This window comes from Scleropages formosus, chromosome 25 (assembly GCF_900964775.1).
Source record: "Scleropages formosus chromosome 25, fSclFor1.1, whole genome shotgun sequence".
Taxonomy (NCBI): Eukaryota; Metazoa; Chordata; class Actinopteri; order Osteoglossiformes; family Osteoglossidae; genus Scleropages; species Scleropages formosus.
This window is the reverse complement of record NC_041830.1, coordinates 64,457-89,003: the sequence shown is the minus strand read 5'-3', so window position 1 is coordinate 89,003 and position 24,547 is coordinate 64,457.

Sequence of the window (24,547 nt, the reverse complement as noted above, 5' to 3'; positions counted from 1 at the left end):
CACAGAGCAACTGTCAGTACAGAAGCCTCGGATCTAATTAACACCTTTACTATGGTCTTAACCTTCAATCCATATTATATTTTATAGATAGATAGGAGTTCCACACCGTTCCACACCGTTCCACAAAGGCATGCTGTTGCACTATAAAGGTTACCCTACATTTGCAATGACAATATATAAAATAAAAAATCTTCATCCAGGCTTGTTTATCATAGTCCATTTTTTCCCGATAGTATCTTGGATTTTTAACTGTTAAAATAAATACAGATGGACAATTCATTTAAACTATTAATAAGAACATTGAGAGTACTTCCCTTATCCGAATTTGCCACAAACAAGTCTATGGTATGCTCTATGAAAGAACATTTGATTGTTTCAGCAGAACATGAACCCACAAGTTGCTCGGAGTTCTGCACTAGCTCAATGTACGCATTAAAATAAAGTAAAAGAGCAGTGGAAACAAACTGCCTTTTAGACTCTGAACGTAGGTGTGGGAAGATCAGCTTCACATTGCAATGTAAGGCACTCGTCATAGAAACAAATGTATTTGCCTTTTCACGCATTGATTCATTCATTCATTCATCTTCCTCCGCCATCCGGGGCCGGGTCGCAGAGGCAGCAGTCCGAGCAGAGTCCTCCAGACTTCCCTCTCCCCGCACACCTCCTCCAGTTCCCCCGGGGAAACCCCAAGGCGTTCCCAGGCCAGCCGGGAGACATAGTCTCTCCAACGTGTCCTGGGTCTGCCCCGAGGCCTCCTCCCAGTGGGACAAGCCCAGAACACCTCCCCAGGGAGGCGTCCAGGAGGCATCTGGAACAGATGCCCAAGCCACCTCAATTGGCTCCTCTCGATGCGGAGGAGCAGCGGCTCTACTCCGAGCTCCTCCCGGGTGACAGAGCTCCTCACCCTATCCCTAAGGGTGCGCCCAGCCACTCTGCGGAGGAAACTCATTTCTGCCGCTTGTATCCGCGATCTCATTCTTTCGGTCATGATCCAGAGTTCATGACCATAGGTGAGGGTAGGAACGTAGATCGACCGGTAAATTGAGAGCTTCGCCTTACGACTCAGCTCCCTCTTCACCACAACAGACCGGTACAATGACCGCATTACTGCGGACGCCGCACCGATCCGTCTGTCAACCTGCCGCTCCATTTTTCCCTCACTTGTGAACAAGACCCCAAGATACTTAAACTCCTCCACTTGAGGGAGCAACTCCCCCCTAACCCGGAGGGGGCAATCCACCTTTTTCCGACTGAAAACCATGGCCTCAGATTTGGAGGTGCTGATTCTCATCCCCGCCGCTTCGCACTCGGCTGCAAACCTCCCTAGTGCACGCTGCAAGTCTTGACTTGATGAAGCCAGCAGGACCACATTGTCCGCGAAAAGCAGAGACGAGATCTCGCGGCCACCAAAACAGACACCCTCTGTTCCCTGGCTGCGCCTAGAAATTCTGTCCATGAAGATAATGAACAGAATCGGTGACAAAGGGCAGCCCTGGCGGAGTTCAACACGCACCCGGGAACAGGTCTGACTTACTGCCGGCAATGCGAACCAAGCTCCTGCTCCGGTCATACAGGGAACGAACAGCCCGTAGCAGCGAGTCCTGAACCCCATAATCCCAAAGTACCCCCCACAGGATGCCACGAGGGACACGGTCGAATGCCTTCTCCAGGTCCACAAAACACATATGGACTGGTTGGGCAAACTCCCATGAACCTTCCAACACCCTAGTGAGGGTATAGAGGTGGTCCAGTGTTCCACGGCCAGGGCGAAAACCGGATTGCTCCTCCTGAATCCGAGGTTCGACTATCGGTCGGATTCTCCTTTCCAGTACCCTGGCATAGACTTTCCCAGGGAGGCTAAGGAGTGTGATCCCCGGTAGTTGGAACACAATCTCCGGTCCCCCTTCTTAAAAAGAGGGACCACCACCCCGGTCTGCCAGTCCAGAGGCACCGTTCCTGAACTCCACGCGATGCTGCAGAGGCGTGTCAGCCAAGACAGCCCCACAACATCCAGAGACTTGAGAAACTCGGGGCGGATCTCATCCACCCCCGGAGCCTTGCCACCGAGGAGTTTTTTGACTACCTCAGCAACTTCAGCCAGAGTAATGGACGAGTCCCCCTCCAAGTCCCCAGCCTCAGCTTCCTCTACGGAAGGCGTGTCGGAGGGATTAAGGAGATCCTCAAAGTACTCCTTCCACCGCCCGAGGACATCCTCAGCTGAGGTCAGCAGCGCACCACTTCCACTGTAAACAGTGTTGGCGGAACACTGCTTCCCCCTTCTGAGTCGCCGGATGGTTTGCCAGAATCTCTTTGAGGCCGACCGAAAGTCTTCCTCCATGGCCTCACCGAACTCCTCCCAGGCCCGAGTTTTTGCCGCGGTGACTGCCAGAGCCATGTTCCGTCTGGCCCGCCGGTACCCGTCAGCTGCTTCAGGAGTCCCATGAGTCAACCAGGCCCGATAGAACTCCTTCTTCAGCTTGACGGCATCCATTACCTCCGGTGTCCACCACCGTGTTCGGGGACTGCCGCCGTGACAGGCGCCGGAGACCTTATGGCCGCAGCTCCGAACCGCCGCTCCGACAACGGAGGCGTGGAACATAGTCCATTCAGACTCAATGTCCCCCACCTCCCTCGGGACCTGGTTGAAGCTCTGTCGGAGGTGGGAGTTGAAGACCTCCAGGTGTGTCCAGCTTTTTCCCCCACCATCGAATCCAACTCACCACCAGGTGGTGATCAGTTGACAGCTCAGCCCCTCTCTTCACCCGAGTGTCCAAGACATATGGCCGAAGGTCAGAAGAAACGACTACAAAGTCGATCATCGACCTCCGACCTAGGGTGTCCTGGTGCCAAGTGCACTGGTGGACACCCTTATGCATGAACATGGTGTTCGTTATGGATAAACCGCGACTAGCACAGAAATCCAATAAGAACTCACCGCTCGGATTCAGATCAGGGAGGCTGTTCCTCCCAATCACGCCCCTCCAGGTGTCACTGTCGCTACCCACGTGGGCGTTAAAGTCCCTCAGTAGAACGACAGAGTCCCCAGTGGAAGCGCTTTCCAGCACGCCCTCCAGGGACTCCAAGAAGGCCAGGTACTCTACACTGCCATTAGGCGCATAAGCACAAATGACAGTGAGAGACCGTTCCCTGACCCGAAGGCGCAGGGAGATGACCCTCTCATTCACCGGGGTAGACTCCAACACATGGCGGCTGAACTGGGGGGCTATTAATAAGCCCACACCCGCCCGCCGCCTCTCACCCTGGGCAACGCCAGAATAGTGGAGAGTCCACCCTTGGTCGAGAAGAGTGGTTCCAGAACCCAAGCTGTGAGTGGAAGTGAGCCCGACTATATCTGGACGGTATCTCTCAACTTCCCGCACCAGCTCAGGCTCCTTCCCCGCCAATGAGGTGACATTCCAAGTCCCAAAAACCAGAGTTGGCGCCCGAGGTTTGGGTCGGCTGGGCACTCGGCCCCGACCACCGCCCAAATCACAATGCACCGGCCCCTTACAGTCTCTCTGGCAGGTGGTGAGCCCACCGAAGAGCAGCTCCACGTTATGGCTTCGGGCTGAGCCCTGCCAGGCCCCGTGGGCATAGACCTGGCCACCAGGCGCTCGCATGCAAGCCCCCCCGCCAGGCCTGGCTCCAGGGTGGGGCCCCGGTGACCCCATACCGGGCAGGGTAAACAAAAGCCTCGATTTTATTTTCTTCATAAGGGGTTTTTGAACCGCACTTTGTCTCGTCTGTCATCCAGGACCTGTTTGCCATGGGAGACCCTACCAGGGGCATATAGCCCCAGGCAACATAGCTCCCGGACTCATTCAGGTACTCAAACCCCTCCACCATGGTAAGGTGGCTTTTCACGCATTGATTGAGATGGAATTTATCTGTGATTACAAAAAGAAGCTATTGACTGTAACCCTGTGCTTTTCCAGCATTAAGACCCCAGGATCAATGAAAAGACTGAGCTGCACCGAGCCGCCACGCCTTACAGTCCCCGCGCAGACGGGGCACAAAGGACACCCCGAAGGCGCCGTCTAAAATAATTTTATCGCATCAATCTTCCAGCCTCCCATTGTCCTCATGGATTTTTTACTTCAGAGTTCTGCAGGTGGGGGGTGTGGTAGCGCAGTGGGTTGGACCACAGTCCTGCTCTCCGGTGGGTCTGGGGTTCGAGTCCTGCTTGGGGTGCCTTGCAACGGACTGGCGTCCCGTCCTAGGTGTGTCCCCTCCCCCTCCGGCCTTCTGCCCTGTGTTGCCGGGTAGGCTCCGGTTCCCTGCGACCCCATCTGGGACAAGCGGTTCAGAAAATGTGTGTGTGTGTGTGTGTGTGCGTGTGTGCGTGTGTGAGTGTGAGAGAGAGTTCTGCAGGTCCACGCCGGCCTTCCACGTACTCCTAAGCTGTCCACTGTATAATGTACATGTTCTTGCATCTGCCAAATGACTTTTACCTCGGTTTTGATTTTGCCTTGAAAACTGAAAATGAAAAAAATGTTCTTGCTTTTCTCACCTCAGGAGTGACTGTGTATGAATGAAGATATTTTGGATTACCTATACTTTCAGTAGCTTTTAAAATTAATTTCATGGGTGGGTATGATTCCTATAAATTGACATTATGGCTCTTGTAATGGGCACATAAAATGATAAATATAAATAATGTGTCAGTAGAAGGATACTTCAGCTCCTTTTCCAAAAAACATTATGCTCAATTACAGTTGTATGCCCAACGCAAACCAAATGTGCATCTCAAGGGTGAAACATTATTTTTGATGAACACGAGTTTACCTTGATTGATTACGTCAGGAGTCCTGCTTAACCTTTACGAAAGCTACACTGAACATTAATATCTGTTATCTGTTCTGAATAACAACCCAACAAAGTGCTCAGTGTAAAAACCAAGGATCCGCCATCACCAAATGGAAACAACTCGATATTGATGAAAGAACAGGGGTGCGGTGGTGCAGTGGCGCAGTGGGTTGGTCTGCAGTTTTGCTCTCCAGTGGGTCTGGGGTTCGAGTCTCGCTTGGGGTGCCTTGCGACGGACTGGCGTCCCGTCCTGGGTGTGTCCCCTCCCCCTCCGGCCTTACGCCCTGTGTTACCGGGTAGGCTCCGGTTCCCCGTGACCCCGTATGGGACAAGCGGTTCTGAAAATGTGTGTGTGTCTGAAACACTACATCAGCGGAGTTGTGCCTGGGACTTTGAACCGAGCACTTGCGCACAAAGCGGCACCAACAACGGACCTGGAAAACTCGGGAACGCTTTTTAAGCAAAGGTGCATGCTTCTCACCGCACGCAAGGGGGACACCGACGGGGATCGGAGACAAGCAGACGGACGACGCATCGACGAGCGACGACCTGGAGACCGACCGGCACGGGACCACGCATTGAAGGAGGCAGCGAAGGCACGCCTGGACACACGGGGATTACAATCTCTTCTGGTGGACAAACCGACACGGACCTGCCGAGGGAGAGCCCCGGGTTCTCGCGGGTTATAAAAAAACCTCCGGGAGCTGCAACAGAGACGCAGGGGGAGGGGGGTAAGACTGGGGTCCTTCTGTACCTGCCTGGCGACTTTCTGTATTGTCTCTCACTGTTGATGTGATTGTGTACATTGCTGTCTGTACCACTCTGACTACTTGTGTCACGTCCCACGGGGTCACTGCCCCTCCTGGTCAGAAGCGGCGCCACTCAGTGCCGCTAGGTAACGCTCACGTATCACCTCACAGTCTCATAGGACACGGAGGTATGAAAGGAGCCAGCGGAGCAGAACTACTTGCGGATTCTTAATCAGCGGTTCTATTGTGCTCTCTTGGCGATTCGTAGTCTCTTGTTCCCTAGGTGTTCATGTTCCAGTCCCGAGTGCCCGTCCCGTCAGTTCCTGCCTCTTGTTCTCCAGTCCTGGTCCATCGTTCCAGTCCAGTATTTCGTCACATCTCGGGGTTGCGGTCATACTCACAGAGTAGCGTTTCACTGTTCACCGTAGTTCAAACATCGTGTGTGTTTCCTGGTCTCGTGTTTCCTGTTTCACTTCCACCGAGTGTCTTACAATACGCACAGTGCACTTTTAACATCACACTGCATGTGAGGTCATTTTGTATTTCGTCTGTGTTTGGACGTAATAGCAACGCGCGTCCGTGTCGGACTCCCGTCCGGACGCTACAACTTGGGCCCAACATTGTGTTACTTACTGACTGAAATTTATTATTACTATTATTAACAGTATAATAATAAAAAAATGGTAAGTTTGCAGAAGAGATTTGATGTTTGAGCGCAACATGGCGGCAGCAAGCAGTCTTAAAGATAATAATGGACAACCACTTCACACCACACACCACACACTAAACAAAACATTAACCAAAACATACTGCAAATTAATACAGTCCGTGCACCACTTAATCATAAGAGAGGGATGCCTTTAAAAGGGAGATTTTCCAAAAGGCATGATGAGACAGGTGAACAAATTAACCCAATTCATCCCCTAACAACATCACATCACAGAAAGTGCAAAAACACGTGAAGGCCTGGATGAAAAACAACATGTATATACTCCAGGCCCATCATGAAGGCATAATACACACACAGAAACCCACGTCTGACTTAGCCAGTAAGGCAGAATGGGAGGTGGCGGTGAAGTGGGCAAAAAGTAGATACAGACACAAATTAAAAGAAGAAACATTGATCAGAACGAAACCTACGTAACCCCAACCCTAACTCTTGCCCTAACCATCACCCCGACCCCTGCCCTCATCCTGACCCCTGCCCTCATCCTAACCCTTTCCTCAGACCACACATCACTCATACACGCGCAAAAATTTTTTTTCCTAAAAAAAGATCTCCCATCTACAGCCTACCCCAATCCAAGAATACAAACCTGCCCTGGATACCTAAACCCCAACCACATCACAGATTTCAAACCCACCTGCAATTCCACACAACACCCACAAGGCAGAGCCATCACTCCACAATGAACATTACACACACACACACACATTTTCAGAACCGCTTGTCCCATACAGGGTCACGGGGAACCGGAGCCTACCCGGCAACACAGGGCGCAAGGCTGGAGGGGGAGGGGACACACCCAGGACGGGACGCCAGCCTGTTGCAAGGCACCCCAAGCAGGATTCAAACCCCAGACCCACCGGAGAGCAGGACTGTGGTCCAACCCACTGCGCCACCGCACCCCCCGCCTGAACATTACACACACCCCTGAAATCACTTGTCCCATATAGCATTGCAGGGAGCCGGAGTATAACCCAGCAACACAGGGCGCAAGGCAGGAGGGGGAGGGGACACACCCAGCAGGGGATTCCAGCCTGTCGCAAGGCACCCCAAGCAGGATTCAAACCCCAGACCCACCGGAGAGCAGGACCCGGTCCAACCCACTACGCCACCACACCCCCCATACAACAGCACCAGAACTCTGTTCCGAGCTCTTAGACCTATGTACAGTATGTACAGTAGCTGTTGCTAATATGTGGTTCATTTTATCCATCACACTGTATCATATGTATATGCTGCACCTGTACGTTGTTTGGAAAGCAAGGAATAGAGAACTCACGTGGTCATGCACACCACAACTCCATAGATCTGCAACAGCTGCGGATAAATTTCTGTAATTGTGTGGTATCAGTTTTTTTCTTTCTTTATTGTTACCATGGTTATGGTACAGCAAATGACCATTTAAAAAAAAGCGAATTTGAAGGAAAAATAGGGTAGAAGGAGGAGCTCAACACCGGTAGGTCGTCATCTTATAATTCACATTGAAGAGCTGTTACATTCATGCTGAAAAAAGTACCGGTACACATTTCTTTCACCTTCTTCAACTTTCAGCTTCTTGCTAGATGTGGTTCTGTGTCTTTGTTTTTTCTATAGTATAATAATGGCTAATTGCAGCACAGAGTTAATCTACACACAGGTCATGTGTAGACAGCTAAACTCTTCATGTTCTGAGTGAACTGTGAAAATGTTATACTGAAGTAACAACATTACCAAATATTGATTTAACAACATTTTAACGGCACAGCATATGAAGCTCAGAGTCATCGTGGACAATGATGGCTTTAAAATTGCTTCTTCTAATGGCTTCTCCATTCGGAGAGGCCAGAAACTTTAAAGGAGTTTCACAGTACAGTTTGCCAAGCATTTGGAATTGGACTTTCGTATTCAGTTTGTGGATCCTGACTTCAATAATGAATTCATGAATGTTGCATCAGTATAAGACATACAGGACAGAAGTACAATCAAGTTAGTGTACATGCTGAGTGATGTGGGTGTGAGTCCATCTTCTTCATTGCAAAATGCTCCCAGCACTTCTGGAGCACCTAAAAGAGGCCCAACATCTCCCAGTGTGTCCTCATTGTCTTCAACAGGCTATGATTCTGCCACATTCAGAGACTGAACTGAGAGTGTGTGCATGACCATGTGAGTTCTCTATTCCTTGCTTTCCAAACAATGTACAGGTGCAGCATATACATATGATACAGTGTGATGGATAAAATGAACCACATATTAGCAACAGCTACTGTACATATTCAAAATAACATTTCAGTTTCACCAAAGGGGGGGTATTCAAAATGAAACTACAAAAGTAATAAATGTAAAAAGTAGTCTTAAAGCATTGGACATATGATATGTTTTCAGATAAAGTATATAGGGACATATAAGCTATGTTAAAAGTTTGTAAGATACAGTGAAAACCTATAAGCTCTAGTAAGCAAGCTGCTTTTCTCTGATAGTCCAAGGGCTGGTTTAACGAAAAATGAATATGTTTTGCTGATGTTGAAAGCTCATATTAAAGATTACATTATCATAGTCTACATGGGTTTATATTTGTGGAAAGTTCAGACTTACCAGTGTCCTGGCGTGGTGTCTGCAGCTGCCTGTTTATAATGCCCGTATTGCTTGTATGAGTTGCTGTAGGTGTATTCTGACTTTGTGGGGTAGGCCCCCGGGCCCCCCATTCCGTTCGGGTTAAACTGGTGGTACGAGTAGGGGTTCATAGATTGTGAGTAGGTCTGGCTCTGATAGTACTCATGTTGGCTGTGCCCCGTCTGTCCTCTGTAGAAACCCATATCTGTGGCTGAGGACTCGGGCAAGGTTGGAGAGTCTTTGGATGCAGGGTGGCAGCTCATAGAGTTCGGGATGTCAGTCAAAATGCTGGCGAGCTGCTTTTCAAAAGCTGGTCCACTCATTATTGGTCGCACAGCATCTCCTCCTTCCTGAAAGCAGACGGTCCGAGTGTGCAGTAGATAGAGAAGGGAAAAGAACAGTAAAGCAGGACCAAATCCTTCAAAAAACTTCTCTGGTGAAATTCTCTCCGCAGAACTGCATGCACTGGGGCAGCACCCAGCCGAGTTAAACTCTTAGTTATCGAACACTGGGTGGATTCTCTCTTCCTATTGGCCCAGAAGAAGGTCCCCTCCCTGCAAACTGCCCCCAGGGTAAAACAGCTCTGTGTCTCCTCCCCTGCTTCAAGCACACAGCACACAGCACACACAGCAGCACACAACACACACCATCTTGCTGGTGCAATAATTTACTGGAAGCCTTTCTATCCCAGGTCAGTAATCAGTCAAGGTAAACTCGTGTTCATCAAAAATAACGTTTCACCCTTAAGATGCACATTTGGTTTGCGTTGAGCATGCAACTGTAATTGAGCATAACGCTTTTTGGAAAAGGAGCCAAAGTATCATTCTACTGACACATTATTTATATTAGTGGGATGACCTTTTCAGTGTGAGTCACCCTGCTACCATGGCCTTCCTATGTTGAGTTCATTGTCTGTGATTTTGATATGTCTCCGGAACCTATTCCCTCGGTCTAAGAGCTCGGAACAGAGTTCTGGTGCTGTTGTATGGGGGGTGTGGTGGCGTAGTGGGTTGGACCGGGTCCTGCTCTCCGGTGGGTCTGGGGTTTGAATCCTGCTTGGGGTGCCTTGCGACAGGCTGGAGTCCCCTGCTGGGTGTGTCCCCTCCCCCTCCTGCCTTACGCCCTGTGTTGCTGGGTAGGCTCTGGTTCCCCATGACCCCGTATGGGACAAGTGGTTCTGAAAGTGTGTGTGTGTGTGTGTTTTCTTACTAATTTAAAATTGTTTTTTATTTGGTTATTTGCATTGTTTATATATTGTATCAAAATGTGTAAGTGGGGGAGATGATGTGAAAAGAGAAACATGCAAAGAAAATGATAGGTAAGGTGTACAGCAACACCCTGGGAACAGGCCAGGGGACTGCCTCTCTTGTGCAGTAGAGTTGCCGGACAAGTTTATTTGTGTCTTTTTGCCGTGGGGTATGTTTTTTTTTTTTTTTTTTTTTTTTTTTTTTTTTGTGTTTTAAAGATTCCAAATTATAATTCACTTCTTCCAGACTCACTTTGCCAGTTCTCTCAAGTTCATGTAAGCTGTGTAAATGTTCATGTGCTATAACTTTGAGATCACACAGCTATTCATGCAGCTACTGCTGTACTGTAACAAATGTTTATATTAAAAATATATTGTGTGTATATATAAAACTAGAAGGTGATTAGGAATCATCGATATTCAGATAAAGTTTTATGCGGCTATTTGTGCAATGTACATTATTTTATATGGTGGAAAGAAACTGTTAAGAATCACATCTACATGTGTATCTCTTTCTGCTAATACAGTATGTGTATAAGTAAAACTTAGCTTGAACAAATGCAGCTACATGGGAAACTTCTGCAGAATGAGTGAAAACCTTTTTTTTAAAAAAAAAAAAAAAAGGAAATCATTTCCCAGATTTGGTTGGGAAACTTGGATTTTGTTTTGGCTACTGTTTTGTTTAGTGTGTGGTATGAGGGGGTGCGGTGGCGCAGTGGGTTGGACCACAGTCCTGCTCTCTGGTGGGTCTTGGACTGGCGTCCCTTCCTGGGTGTGTCCCCTCCCTCTCCGGCCTTACGCCCTGTGTTACCGGGTTAGGCTCCGGTTCCCCGCGACCCTGTATGGGACAAGCGGTTCTGAAAATGTGTGTGTGTGTGGTATGAAGTGTGGAATTGCAGGTGGTGTTGAAGTTTTAAAATTGGGTTATAATTTGTTCACCTGTCTAGTCATGCCTTTGGCAGTGTACTGTATACAACCACATCAACAATCAGAGCATGTTATAGTTGCTTTCTTGTGGTGTGACAACTCTCCTCTCATGGCTTCATTGTGGAATTGCAGGTGGCGTTGAAATTTTAAAATTAGGTTAACTTCTTAACCTGACTCAACATGCTTTTAGGTAAATCTCTCTTTTTAAGGCATCCCTCTCTTGTGATTAAGCGGTGCACGGACTGTATTAATTTGTAATATGTTTTGGCTAATGTTTTCTTTAGTGTGGGGTTTGTGCTATGAACTGTGTGCATTTTAAGACTGCTTGCTGCCATCATGTCCCTTTGTTGCACTCAAACATCAAATCTATTCTGCAAACTTACCATTTTTCACCTTTTTTTTTCTTTTTTAAATACAAATAGTATTAATAAATATCAGGAAGTAACACAATGTTGGGCTCAACTATTCAGAGTGGTAGAGACAACAACATACACAATCACATCAACACTGAGAGACAATACAGACAGTTGCCCGGTATAGATGAAGCCCAGTCTTACCTCCCTGTCTCTGTTGCAGCACCTGGACGTTTTTGTAGTCCGCGAGAACCCAGAGCCGGCCCTCAGCAGGTGCGCGTCAGTTTCTTCACCAGCAGCGATTGCAATCCCTGTTTGTCTAGGGCCGCCTTCTCTGCCTCCTTCAACGTGTGGTCCCGTGCCGGTCCGTGCGATGCTGGTGACGGATGCATTGCTGGGAGGTACGTAAAAGCGTTATGTGTGCTTGTGTTTGCCTATGGGGTATCTAGTTGTGGGGGGAGAGGTGGAGCAAGAGTCCCACCTGCTGTCATGTTATAGTTGCTTTGTTGTGGTGTGATGGCTCCCCTTCGTGGCTTCATTGTGGAATTGCAGGTAGGGTTAAAATTTTAAAATTGGGTTAATTTGTTCACCTGTCTCGTCACGCATTAAGGCAGTGTACTGTACCCAATTTTAAAATTTTAACCCTACCTTCAATTCCACAATAAAGCCATGAGGGGGAGCCATCACACCACAAGAAAGCAACTATAACATGCTCTGATTGTTGATGTTGTTGTATATAGTACACTGCCTAAATGCGTGACGAGACAGGTAAACAAATTAACCCAATCACATGAACAGTCAGAGTATGTTTTAGTTGCTTTGTTGTGGTGTGATGACTCCCCCCTCGTGGCTTCATTGTGGAATTGCAGGGGGTGTTGAAATTTTTAAAATTGGGTTATAATTTGTTCACCTGTCTCAACACGCTTTTAGGTAAATCTCCCTTTTTAAGGCATCCCTCTCTTGTGATTAAGCGGTGCACGGACTGTGTTAATTTGTAATATGTTTTGGCTAATGTTTTCTTTAGTGTGGGGTTTGTGCTGTGAACTGTGTGTCCATTTTAAGACTGCTTGCTGCCATCATGTCCCTTTGTTGCACTCAAACATCAAATCTGTTCTAGCTGTTTGGGTTCGAATAGACCTAAGCCGTTTTGCAGATGGCAGGGAAGAGAAAAATGCCCGTGTGGGGTGACTATGATCTCTTATGGTGCGCATCGTCTTTCTGAGGCAGCGTGTGGTGTGTCCTCGACTGCTGGTAGCTGTGTACCGATTTCTGTAGCTGTTTTGACCACCCTCTGTAGGGCTTTCTTGTCCTGTATGGAGCAGCTGCCACCCCAGGATGTAATACACCCTGTGAGGACAGACTCCATAGCACACCTGTAGAAAGTGGTGAGGACTATAGTGGACATCCTGGCTTTCTTCAGACGCCTGAGGAAGTGGAGGCGTTGATGGGCCTTTTTGATGGTCGATGCTGTGTGCTCAGTCCATGTGAGTTTGGCAGTGAGAGTGACCCCCGAGGAATTTGAAGCTGTTGACCCTCTCTACATTGTCCCCTCCTACATAGATGGGTGCCTGAACCGTATCCTGTTTCCTAAAGTCAATCACCAGCTCCTTAGTTTTACTGACATTTAGAGACAGGTTGTTGTCCTGGCACCACTCTGCCAGGAGCCTCACCTCCTCTCTGTAGGCCATCTCATCGTTGTTGGTGATCAGACCCACAATGGTGTTATCGTCAGCAAACTTTGATGGTGTTGGAGCTGTGACTGGCCACACAGTCATGCGTGAACAAGGAGTACAGCACTGGGCTCAGGACACTTCCCTGTGGAGTGCCAGTGTTGAGGATCAGTGGGGAGGAGGTATTACTAGATGGTGAGAGTACAGATTGGACCACACATTGAAGGAGGCAGCAAAGGCACGCCTGGCCACACAGGGATTACAATCTCTTCTGGTGGACAAACTGACGCGGACCTGCCGAGGGAGAGCCCCAGGTTCTCTCTCTCACACACACACACACACACACACACACACACACACACACACACACACACACACACACACACACACACATTTTCAGAACCGCTTGTCCCATACGGGGTCATGGGGAGCCGGAGCCTAACCCAGCAACACAGGGCGTAAGGCCAGAGGGGGAGGGGACACACCCAGGACAGGATGCCAGTCCGTCACAAGGCACCCCAAGCAGGACTCGAACCCCAGACCCACCAGAGAGGAGGACTGTGGTCCAACCCACTGCACCACTGCACCACCACACCCCCTCAGAGCCCCGGGTTCTCGCGGGTTATAAAAACGTCCAGGCGCTGCAACAGACGGGGGGGGGGGGTGTAAAACTGGGGTCCTTCTGTACCTGCCTGGCGACTTTCTGTATTGTCTCTCACTGTTGATGTGATTGTGTACTAGATAGATAGAAAGATATACTTTATTGATCCCACAAGGGAAATTGTTACAGCAACAGAATACAAGTCTGAAAATACTTGCAGTAAAAAACAAAAACAATATAAAAATATAAAAACATATTAAAAACAAGTGGGAAAAATTCAAGATAAAAATATATACAATTATATATACAGTTGGAGGAATAATAAGTATATTAAAATAAATCAAAACAGTATATAGTGCAAGTTGTGCAGAATGGTAATATAATCATTATGAGTAGTAACAAAATGAACTAACAATAGTGCTGAATAGTTCATCTGTCACACAGAGGTGAGCTGTTGTACAGTGTAATTGTGAACGGTAGGAATGATTTCCTGAACCATTCTTGCGACAGCGGAGCTGAATGAGTCTATTAGAGAATGAGCTTCGCTGTCTCTGCAGTATGCTGTGAAGTGAGTGGGATGAAATGTCCATGATGGAGAGCAGTTTGTTCAGTGACCTCCTATTCCTCACCGACTCAAACGTCTCCATGTTTTGTCTAATGATGCTACCGGCCTTACAGATGAGTTTGTTCATTCTGCCTGCATCTCTGGCATTGATGCTTGCTCCCCCAGCAGACCACAGCAAAGTAGATAGCACTCGCAACAACAGACTGGTAGAAGATCTCCAGCATTAGTACTAGGGCTGTCACTATTGATTATTTTGGTAATCAAGTAATCAGACAATTTTGGCGAGTCCTCGAGTAATTGTTTTTTTTATTCACAATAAAAATAGAATCAAGTGAACAATAACATATCATGCTTTGCAATTCAAAATTGAAAATACTTTACTAGAAAACTACTAAGAAGCCTTTAAAAAGACTTCAGATACAAACATAACAAGCCTTTTAATCCTGCATCAAAAACATATGTCATAATATTAACCAATACTGTTAACAGTATGTGCGAAAATGCTGACAAGTTTTTCTAACAAATTTCATAAATTCAACAGAATGCAGAATTCTCGGACTCTGTATAACTGAATTATTTTGAGTTCTGAAATTCATAATAATTCACAGTTCCCATTTAGGAATGTAAGCATATCATCATGCTCAGGGCTTAAACTTGCTCGACATCTGGATACAATATTTCCTGCCGTTGAAAACATGTGCTCTGAGGGTGTGGAGGTTGCTGGGATGCAAAGGAAAGATTTTGCCAACATGGCAAGTCCTGGGAAGCGACTTGCATTCAACTTCCGCCACAACAAGGGGTTATCTTTTTTGTTAATGGGCTTTTCCCCAAAATACACAAGCATTTCACTGCGTATAACTTTGTCATGCTGATCTTGCTGATCACTTGTGCTGGAATCTGACCCAAGTAAACTGGTAAAAAGGGATGTGTTGTTCTGTGCTGAAGAGCTGCTGCTGTGGGGTGACTCATTTTTGTTTTGCACATCATACCTTCCCTTGCCCTCCACTGCATGTGTCTGTATTTATCCTCTGCACGTTTAACATTTCCTTAGTAGATAAGAACTTCATTCTTCTGAATCTGGGATCCAGAGCAGTAGCAATGAGTACAATGTTTGGTTCTGAGGAGTCGGTCTTAAGATTTTTGACCCCCTCCCATCTGTTGTTGAGTTGTTCTATAGCACTGTTGTGGAATGCCTGAACTGCAGCCATGTCAAATGTCACACTGTTCATTGTCTTCTGAAGTCCTCTCTCTAATGGAGGAAGTGAAGAAACTGTGACATACTGTTCCCCACTCATAAAATCTGTGGCCAATACAAAGGGCTCAAGAGCCTGTTTCAGTTCATCAAGAAGGTGCCACTGCCCCGGCTTGAGATCAAGATGGTGCTTTCCCTTCTGTATTACCATTGGGTCTGAAAGCACTGCAGTCACAGGCCAATGCTGCTCTAGCAGTCTGGCTATCATTAGATTATGTGCTGGTCCAGCGGGTACTTACATCTTCGACCAGCATGTTCTGAGCTGTTTCCATTTGCTGCAGTTTCAGCTTCAGCTTGCTGCATGCCAGTTCACTTTAAGAAAAGTGCTCAACAATGTTTCGAGCACCAGCCGAACACTTGCTGATAGTCTGGTTCTTTAATGCATGGTGGACCACCAACTGTAGTGTGTGGCCTACACATCGCACTGAGGCCCATCCACACTTCTCCTTTAAAATCTTCATTGCCGCAACAATATTGGAACCATTATCGTGAACAACAGCTTTAATCTTTTGAGGAGGCAAGTCCAAACTTGGCTATGACTTCCTCCAGCCACTCAGCAATATTTGTAGCGGTGTGTCTGTCTTCAAGAGGCTTTGTAGTTAGTGTAGGATTTCATTTCCCAATTCTCTCCAAGAAAATGACATGTCACTCCTAGGTATGACTCTTGCTATGCTGGTCCAGACATCAGTGGTAAGAGCTACATTGTTGGTTTCCTTCAGGACTTCTTTAATCTTTTCTTTTACTACTTCATACTTTTGCTCAATTGGTTTCATGACATGTGCTCTTGATGGAAGCTTATAACCAGCATTGAATGATGCAACCATCTTCTGGAAGCCTTTATCTTCCACCACTGAGACTGGACGCATATCTGTGATTATCATGTTTAAAATACTGTCTGTCAGCATCTTTGATTGCTGGGATGAACACGAAAACACTCTGTTCACATGCGTGTCCATCAGGCTCTGCTTTATACTGTAAGAGACAAATTAGACAATATGCATTAATGTCATGTTTAATATGCATTAATTAGTTATAATTTGAAATCATTACTTTTTATAGAGAATATTATGATTTTTGAAACCTCTTAAGTTTACATTTATCATTTAGCAGAGGTTTTTATCCAAATCAACTTACAACTACAAGTGCTTTCAACATTTTGCCTTAAAATACTGCTCTTAACGTGCAGAGGGCGCCAAGGGTCTCGCGATTTATACGTTACTGCATGTCATTTTCATTAGATAATTATTTACCTATAACATAAATCAAAAGGCTTTATCAATAAATATTCAAAATTTTGCCATTTGTTTGATACAGATATTCCCTTAGGAAAATTAACTGTGGATTTATTATAGTAGTGTAGTAATCATGTTTTTTGGCAGATTAACTGTATTACCATAGTTTTAGTACAAGTATCATCGTTATGCTATGGTTACTAAGACCATAGTAAATTTGTGGTTATCGCGATTTTACAGCAAATACCATAAACTACGTTTACTGTAGTAAAGCCATGGTTAATTTTTGTAAGGGTTATATAATTCCTTGTGTAACCATCAAACATGCTAACCAAGCTGGAGTTTGAGTTATGAAATCGCGATGAAAAGTAATGTGAACATTTTGAAACATGGATATACATATAGTCATGCCTTAACTTCACATTTCGTCAGAGTTTCATCTACATTCCATTAAATTGTGCTCTCTGACGGGTGTTTAAGTGGTGAAACTCTTTATAATGCTAATATATCATACATATATCATGTTCGGTCTTGTGTTTAAAACGGTATGCAAATTAAGAGTATTCAAAATGATTAAAGCTAGTAGTGAACTTACTGTGCTGGCAGAGCATCTGTTACGCCTGGATGTCGTCTTTTCAGGTGATGTAGCATTGCAGATGTGCTGTTATTATATTTAAGTTGGTTTTTGCACAGACTGCAGGCAACTTTTTTTTTTTTTTTCTACTAACGTGAAGTGTTCCCACACTGTTGACATTTTTTACCGTTTTTTTGCACGGACCCTCATCTGTGCACCACTGCCTTTCTGCCATTTTGCCAAGTACTCGACACGGCAAATTGTACTCGAGAATTTTTTTAAACTGGATACTCGAAATTAATCGAGTAATCGTAACATCCCTATTGTGTACATTGCTGCCTGTGCCACTCTGAATACTTGGGCCCAACATTGTGTTACTTACTGACTGATATTTTATTAGTTATTTGATATTTGTTACTGTTATCAGAACGAGCTTTATTGCCAAGTATGTTCACACATACAAGGAGTTTGTCTTGGTGACAAACTTCCACAGCACAGACAGAATGACAGTGACAAGACAGATGAGAAGATAGAGTATGTTAATGAAGGATAAAAAAAATATAAAGTACACAATATACAAAAAATAGTCACTAGACATTATATGCATGTACAGGTATGTTCTATACAAATGCAAGGGAATGTGAGTAAGGCATATGATGTGATAAATAGATATAAATAGCATTGTGTATTGCACTGGTTTACACTCTCTAGGGGGGATTTAGCTGTTCATGAGGTAGATGGCCTGAGGAAAGAAACTTTTCTTGTGCCTGGCTGTCCTGGTGCTCAGTGCTCTGTAACGCCGGCCAGATGGCAAAGATTCGAAGAGGAAGTGGCCTGGATGTGAGGGGTCTACAATGATTTTGTTAGCCCTTTTACTGACTCTGGACGAGTACAGTTTTTGGAGAGCTGGGGGGGATGTGCCGATGATTCTTCCAGCAGTCCGAACTATCTGCTGTAATCTTCTGATGTCTGATTTCGGAGCTGAGCCGAACCAGACAGTTATAGAAGTGCAGAGGACAGACTCGATGACTGCAGAGTAGAATTGCATCAGTAGCTCCTGTGGCAGGTTGAACTTCCTCAGCTGGCAAAGGAAGTACAACCTCTGCTGGGCCTTCTTCACAATGGAGTCTATGTGGGGCTCCCACTTCAGGTCCTGTGAGATGGTGGTGCCCAGGAACCTGAATGACTCCACTGTTGCCACAGTGCTGTTCATGATGGTGAGTGGGGATAATGCTGAGGTGTTTCTCCTGAAGTCCACAATCATCTCCACTGTTTTGAGCGTGTTCAGCTCCAGGTTATGACTGCATCAGACAGCCAGGTCTTTAACCTCCTGTCTGTAAGCAAACTTGTCACCATCCCGGATGAGGCTGATGAGTGTGGTGTCGTCTGCGAACTTCAGGAGCTTGAGAGGGGTCTTTTGCGGTGCAGTCGTTGGTGTACAAGGAGTAGTGGGGAGAGCACACATCCCTGGGGGGCGCCAGTACTGATCGTGCGAGTATTGGATGAGAATTTTCCCAGCCTCACTAGCTGCTGCCTGTCTGTCAGAAAGTTGGTGATCCACCAACAGATGGAGGGGGGCACAGAAAGTTGGGTTAATTTGGACAGGAGGAGGTGTGGGATGATGGCGTTGAAGGCCTAACTGAAGTCTACGAACAGGATCCTCACATAAGTCCCTGGTTTGTCCAGATGTTGCAGGATGTAGTGCAGTCCCATGTTGACTGCATATTCCACAGACCTGTTTGCTCAATAAGCAAACTTCAGGGGGTCCAGCAAGGGTCCAGTGATGTCCTTCAGGTAGGCCAGCACCAGTCTTTCCAATTCCTTCATGACCACAGACGTTGGGGCAAGAGGTCTGTAGTCGTTCAGTCCTGTGATTTTGGGTTTCTTCGGGATGGGGATGATGGTGGAGCATTTGAAGCAGGAAGGGACTTCGCACAGCTCCAGTGATCTGTTGAAGATCTTTGTGAAGATACGGGCCAGCTGCTTTCCTTGTCTTCTGTTTGCGGAAGACCCGACACACCTCCTCTTCACAGATCAAAGGTGCAGGAGGGGGGAAGGTGGGAGTTACTGGAGGTGTTAATCGATGTGTGGAGAGAGGGTCAGAATGGGTGTGGGGTGTGGGACAGGGTTTTTCAAACCTGCAATAAAATTCATTCAAATCGGGGGATGGTGTCTTGTAATTGGTGATGTCTTTCAGGCCTTTCCACACTGATGCTGGGTCGTTTGCTGAAAACTGTTTCTTCAGCTTTTCAGAGTAGTTTCTCTTAGCCACTCTGATCTCTTTTGCCAGTGTGTTTTTGGCCTGTTTATACAAGACTCCGTCCCCGTTCTTGTAGGCATCTTCTTTGGCCTGACGAAGCTGTCTGAGTTTTGCAGTGAACCACGGTTTGTCATTGTTGTATGTTAAACAAGTCCTGGTAGGGATGCACATATCCTCGCAGAAACTGACATATGATGTTACAGAGTCTGTGAGCTCATCTAGATCGCTAGCAGCAGCCTCAAAAACACTCCAATCGGTGCACTCGAAGCAGGCTTGTAAGTCCTGCTCTGCTTCCCCAGTCCAACTTTTAACAGTCCTTATTACAGGTTTAGCTGATTTCAGTTTCTGCCTGTAGGTCAGTATAAGATGAACCAGACAGTGATCAGAGAGCCCCAAAGCTGCCCATGGAACAGAGTGATATGCATCCTTTACTGTGGTGTAGCAGTGGTCCAAAATATTACTGTCTCTGGTGGGACATGTAATATGCTGTCTGTATTTTGGCAGTTCACGGGAGAGATTTGCTTTATTAAAGTCCCCGAGAATGATTATAACAGAGTCCGGGTGTTGTTGCTCTGTGTCAGTGATCTGGTCGCCCAGCTGTTACAGCGCTGCGTTCACACACGCTTGTGGTGGAATGTAAACACTTACGAGGATGAATGAGGAAAACTCCCGCGGCAAGTAGAAAGGCACACACCACTTTTCGTTGATGTAGAAGCATGTCCCACCGCCACGCGATTTCCCCGCTGATTCTGCATCGCAATCCGCTCTGAACAGCTGGAAGCCTGGCAGATGTAGCGCGCTGTCCGGAATTGCTTCATTCAGCCAAGTTTCTGTGAAACACAGAGCAGCAGAGTTTAAGAAGTCCTTGTTTTTTTGGGACAGGAGGAGAAGTTCGTCCATTTTGTTGGGTAGGGAGCGGAGATTCGCCAGATGGATACTAGACAGCGCTGTTCTAAAGCCGCGCTTTCGGAGCTTTACTAGCGCGCCAGCTCGCTTTCCATGCTTGCGCATCTTGGAGCGCTTGAGCAGCGCCGCTGCACCACCAACTACAATGTCCAGCAAAACGTCAGAATAATCAAAAACCGGTAAAATATTGGGTGGTGTGTACTGCCGATTGTTCAGCAGTTCTTCCCTGGTAAAACTGATTGTAGGACTATAACTAAAGACAGGACAAACTAACAAAAACAGCTAAAACTGTGGAGCTCCACACCGAGGCAGCCATTCGTGGCGCCATTCCTGTATTGACTTCAGCATGTGGAGATTAATGATATTGGTGCTAAGGGTGTCTTGGATCCCCAGCTAAGCATTGAACATTTTGTTCATTATGCCAGTTGGTCATCATCCTCAGTCAGCATGGGATTCGTCTGTCACCAACAGTCAGCCTCCTCAACTATTATGTAGCGAGGCAATGCTCAACAAGAAGAAAGAACAGAGTTAATTTAATTTATTATGCATTTTTATAACGGTGGTAAACAACCAAGGCAAGTGGAATTACATTTCGAGGTGGAATGCCTGAGTGAACATGTAAGTCTTTAATCGAGATTTGAAAACAGAAACAGAAGGGGCATTTCTGACAGTAACTGGTAGACTATTCCACAGTTTTAGATTTGTTGGATGAATAGTCACGAACCTATCACTTACTCCTCGTGCTGTCTTTCCTGGCACGAGAAACACCATTTCTGCAAACTGGGCCTGTGTTCCTGTTTTATGAAATGGATATTGAGGATGCCACAGAGACAATAAGACTATATTAGCTTTTGTATGGACACAGTTGTTGAAAAGAAAACTGTATTTCCTAATAACAAAAATTATATAACAAGGGAAGTCAAGGAGTGTTTAAGCAGTAAGTTAGCTTTTATCAATCAAGATAAAATGGAATTAAAATGAGTCCAAAAGGAATTAAATGCTTTGTTGAAAGGGGCAAGGAAAAAACAGATATTATAGAACAGAATTTTAATTCAAGGGACTCCAAAAAACTTTGGGTTACTATGATAGTAGTAACTAATATGGAACCCCCTCGAAAAAGGCTCATAACTAGCAATGACCAACAAAGAGCAGATGACTTAAATGACTATTTTCTTATGGTTGAGTCACCTTTGGTGCGAATGGTAGATCAGGACTCTGTCATATGTAATTCAGATCAGAGATTAGAGGTAGCCCCAGACATAGTTAGTTTATTTAGAGGCATACGAACCAAAAAAATCCACAGGTTCTGATGGAATTTCTGCGTTTTTGCTAAAAACTTGTGCCAATGACCTTACTCCAGCATTCTGCCTTATTTTCCAGAAATCATTTGACTCGCATACCATTCCATCTTTGTGGAAAAAACTATAATTATGCCAGTTCCCAAGAAAAATTGCCCAGTTGAGAATTGTGATTTTAGATCTGTGCCTTTGATTTCAAATGTTTTATGAAATGTTTTGAAAGACTTTTTGTAACTTTTAATGGACGAGGTTAAATTATCCCTTGACCCGTTTCAGTTCGTCTTTAAGGCTGGATGGGGCACTGAGATCGCCATTAATTGTATTACTCATTTGGTGAATAGGCATTTAGAAGATACACAAGTATATGCACGTTTGCTTTTTATAGATTTTAGTTCGGCTTTTAACGCACTTCAACCCCAGCTACTAATTAGGAAGCTGACAGTTAAAAGTGAATCCCTCTTGCATTAAGTGGTTTTATTCGTTTTTAACAAATCGAATGCAACAAGTCAGGGTCAACAATTCTTATTCTGAGGTGAAGACTACCAATATAGGGGCCCCGCAAGGTTGTGTTATCTCACCCATTTTATTTATGTTATACACTGAGTGTGTAACTAGTCAGGATAACACTTTCATCAAATTTTCTGATACAGCAGTATTGAGTTTATTGAACAGAAACACCATACCTTCGCAGTACTTTTCTGAAGTTGCCAGGTTTGTGGGGTGGTGTGACGATAATTCCTTGATTTTAAATTAAATGAAGACTGAAATTCTTCCTCGCGGCACACAGGTCAGTCCCGTTAGAAGGTCGTGATCCCGGATGAGCCCCCAGAACTGTGGTAGGAAAAATGAGAATTGTCATACAAATAGATCACTCGGTCACTCGAGTTGCAGAAAACCTGCTTTATTCATGTGCGCACATGGGTGAGCCTCCTGCGGAGAGTCACACCGGAACAGCAAGGCAAGCAGATATTTATACACATTCTAGGGCGGATCATCGTAAGCATAGGCAGAATACATGTTATCGTTTGAACATTCCAGGCGTGTCACTGTGCCCCTCAATTGCTCATCCTCTCGTAAACACACCTCCACTGTCACCAGTTTATCTCCTTTCTTACATAAAACAGTTACACATCCTCTGGGCTTTACGTGAGTCTGCGTAAGCCACATTTCTCTGTCTCATAGGAACAGGCTGACACAAAAGGGGACAAACAGACACCAAACTATAGCCTGGAATGTGGCGCTTTCTTCCATAGGCTCTTCAGCAGTTAAACATTCTTAAACATTCTATTACAGAAGCATGTAGGCATAGCAAAGCTTTTAAAATAAAATTTTCATTCCACATGGTCCATTCAGACTCCATGTCCTCTACCTTCTTCGGGACATGGAAGGCGTTCTCACAGAGGTGGGAGTTAAAATCATTACAGATAGGGTCCTCTAACACTCGTTCCTAGCATGCCCTCACTATACGCTTAAGTCTACTGGATCTGTCTGTCAGTTTTCCCCACTGTTTGATCCAGCTCACCACCAGATGGTGATTGGTTGACAGCTCAGCACCTCTCTTCACCCGAGTTTTCCAGAACGTTTTCCTCAAGCCGGATGAAACGACTACAAAGTCGATTGCTGGCCTTTGGCCCAAGGAGCTCTGGTACCAAGTACACTTATGAGCATGCTTGTGTTCGAACATGGTATTTGTTTCACCACAGCACTGTGTAGCAAAAAGCAGAAGGCTGCGTCATCTTGGGTGCACGGGAGCTGCAACCCACAGAGCGCTCAGCATGGGGGCTTTTGCCTGCTCCGTCACCGGCCTGGATTGTTTCACCTCTCCCCAAGAAGCACCGTGTCAACACTGGCCGTCACCAGGACTCCCGTTCGCCATAGCACATGCAAATACCGGAACCCCCGACTCAAGCAGTCCAGCAACCTCAGTCTACCAGATGCAGAGATTACAGCCGTGCACCACCAAGCCCAGCCGAAAGCCTGCCCTCTATATGGAGGTTTGCGCGTCACCCGGCCACTCGTGTACTTTTCCTTATTAAATAAATGGATAGAGGGAGATGAAGGAAGAGCAGAAGGCAGATTTTGGGAGAGTACCTCAAGCAACACTGCATGAAAACACCAGCCACTTGCAGGGTGTATTCAGCAGGACTGCACAGGGAGACCCTAATGGATTTCTAGTTTATTGCCTTAACCACTCAGCCACAACTACCTGGGAAGCTGGACACCCCCTGCTTCACTGTATAACCCAGTTAATTTATCCAACGGAGCCACAAAGAACTGGCCAAAAACCTTTTCACGAGCTGTCAGAAGTGGGATTCAAACCCACACCTCTAGGGGAGACTGTGATCTGAATGCAGCACCTTAGTCTGCTTGGCCACCCTGGCCCACACAGCAGGGCTTGTCTTGTGGCTTGGGGAGGCTGACATGCTCTCAGGGAATGCTTTCAAGTGGCACAGAGAAAGAGAAGAGCTGTGCACAGCTGCCTCCTTGTTTGGTATAGTGGCAAGTATCCCTGCCTGTCACATAAGAGACCTGGGTTTTATTCCCCTTTGGGTATGTTCCTAGCGATGCTGCTGCAGTGCACTGTATTCCCACCAGCTGTTTTCTTGCACACTTGTCCTTCTAGGGTCACGGTGGCAATAAGGAGAGCAGGGGAGAGCAGACATCCCTGTCCCTTGCAACTTCCTTCATCTCATCCCAGGGGATCCCCAGCCGCTTCCAGGACAACTGTGAGATACCACCTCTTCAGCGGGTCCTGGGCCGACCTCAGAGTCTCACCCCAGTTGACCGTGCCT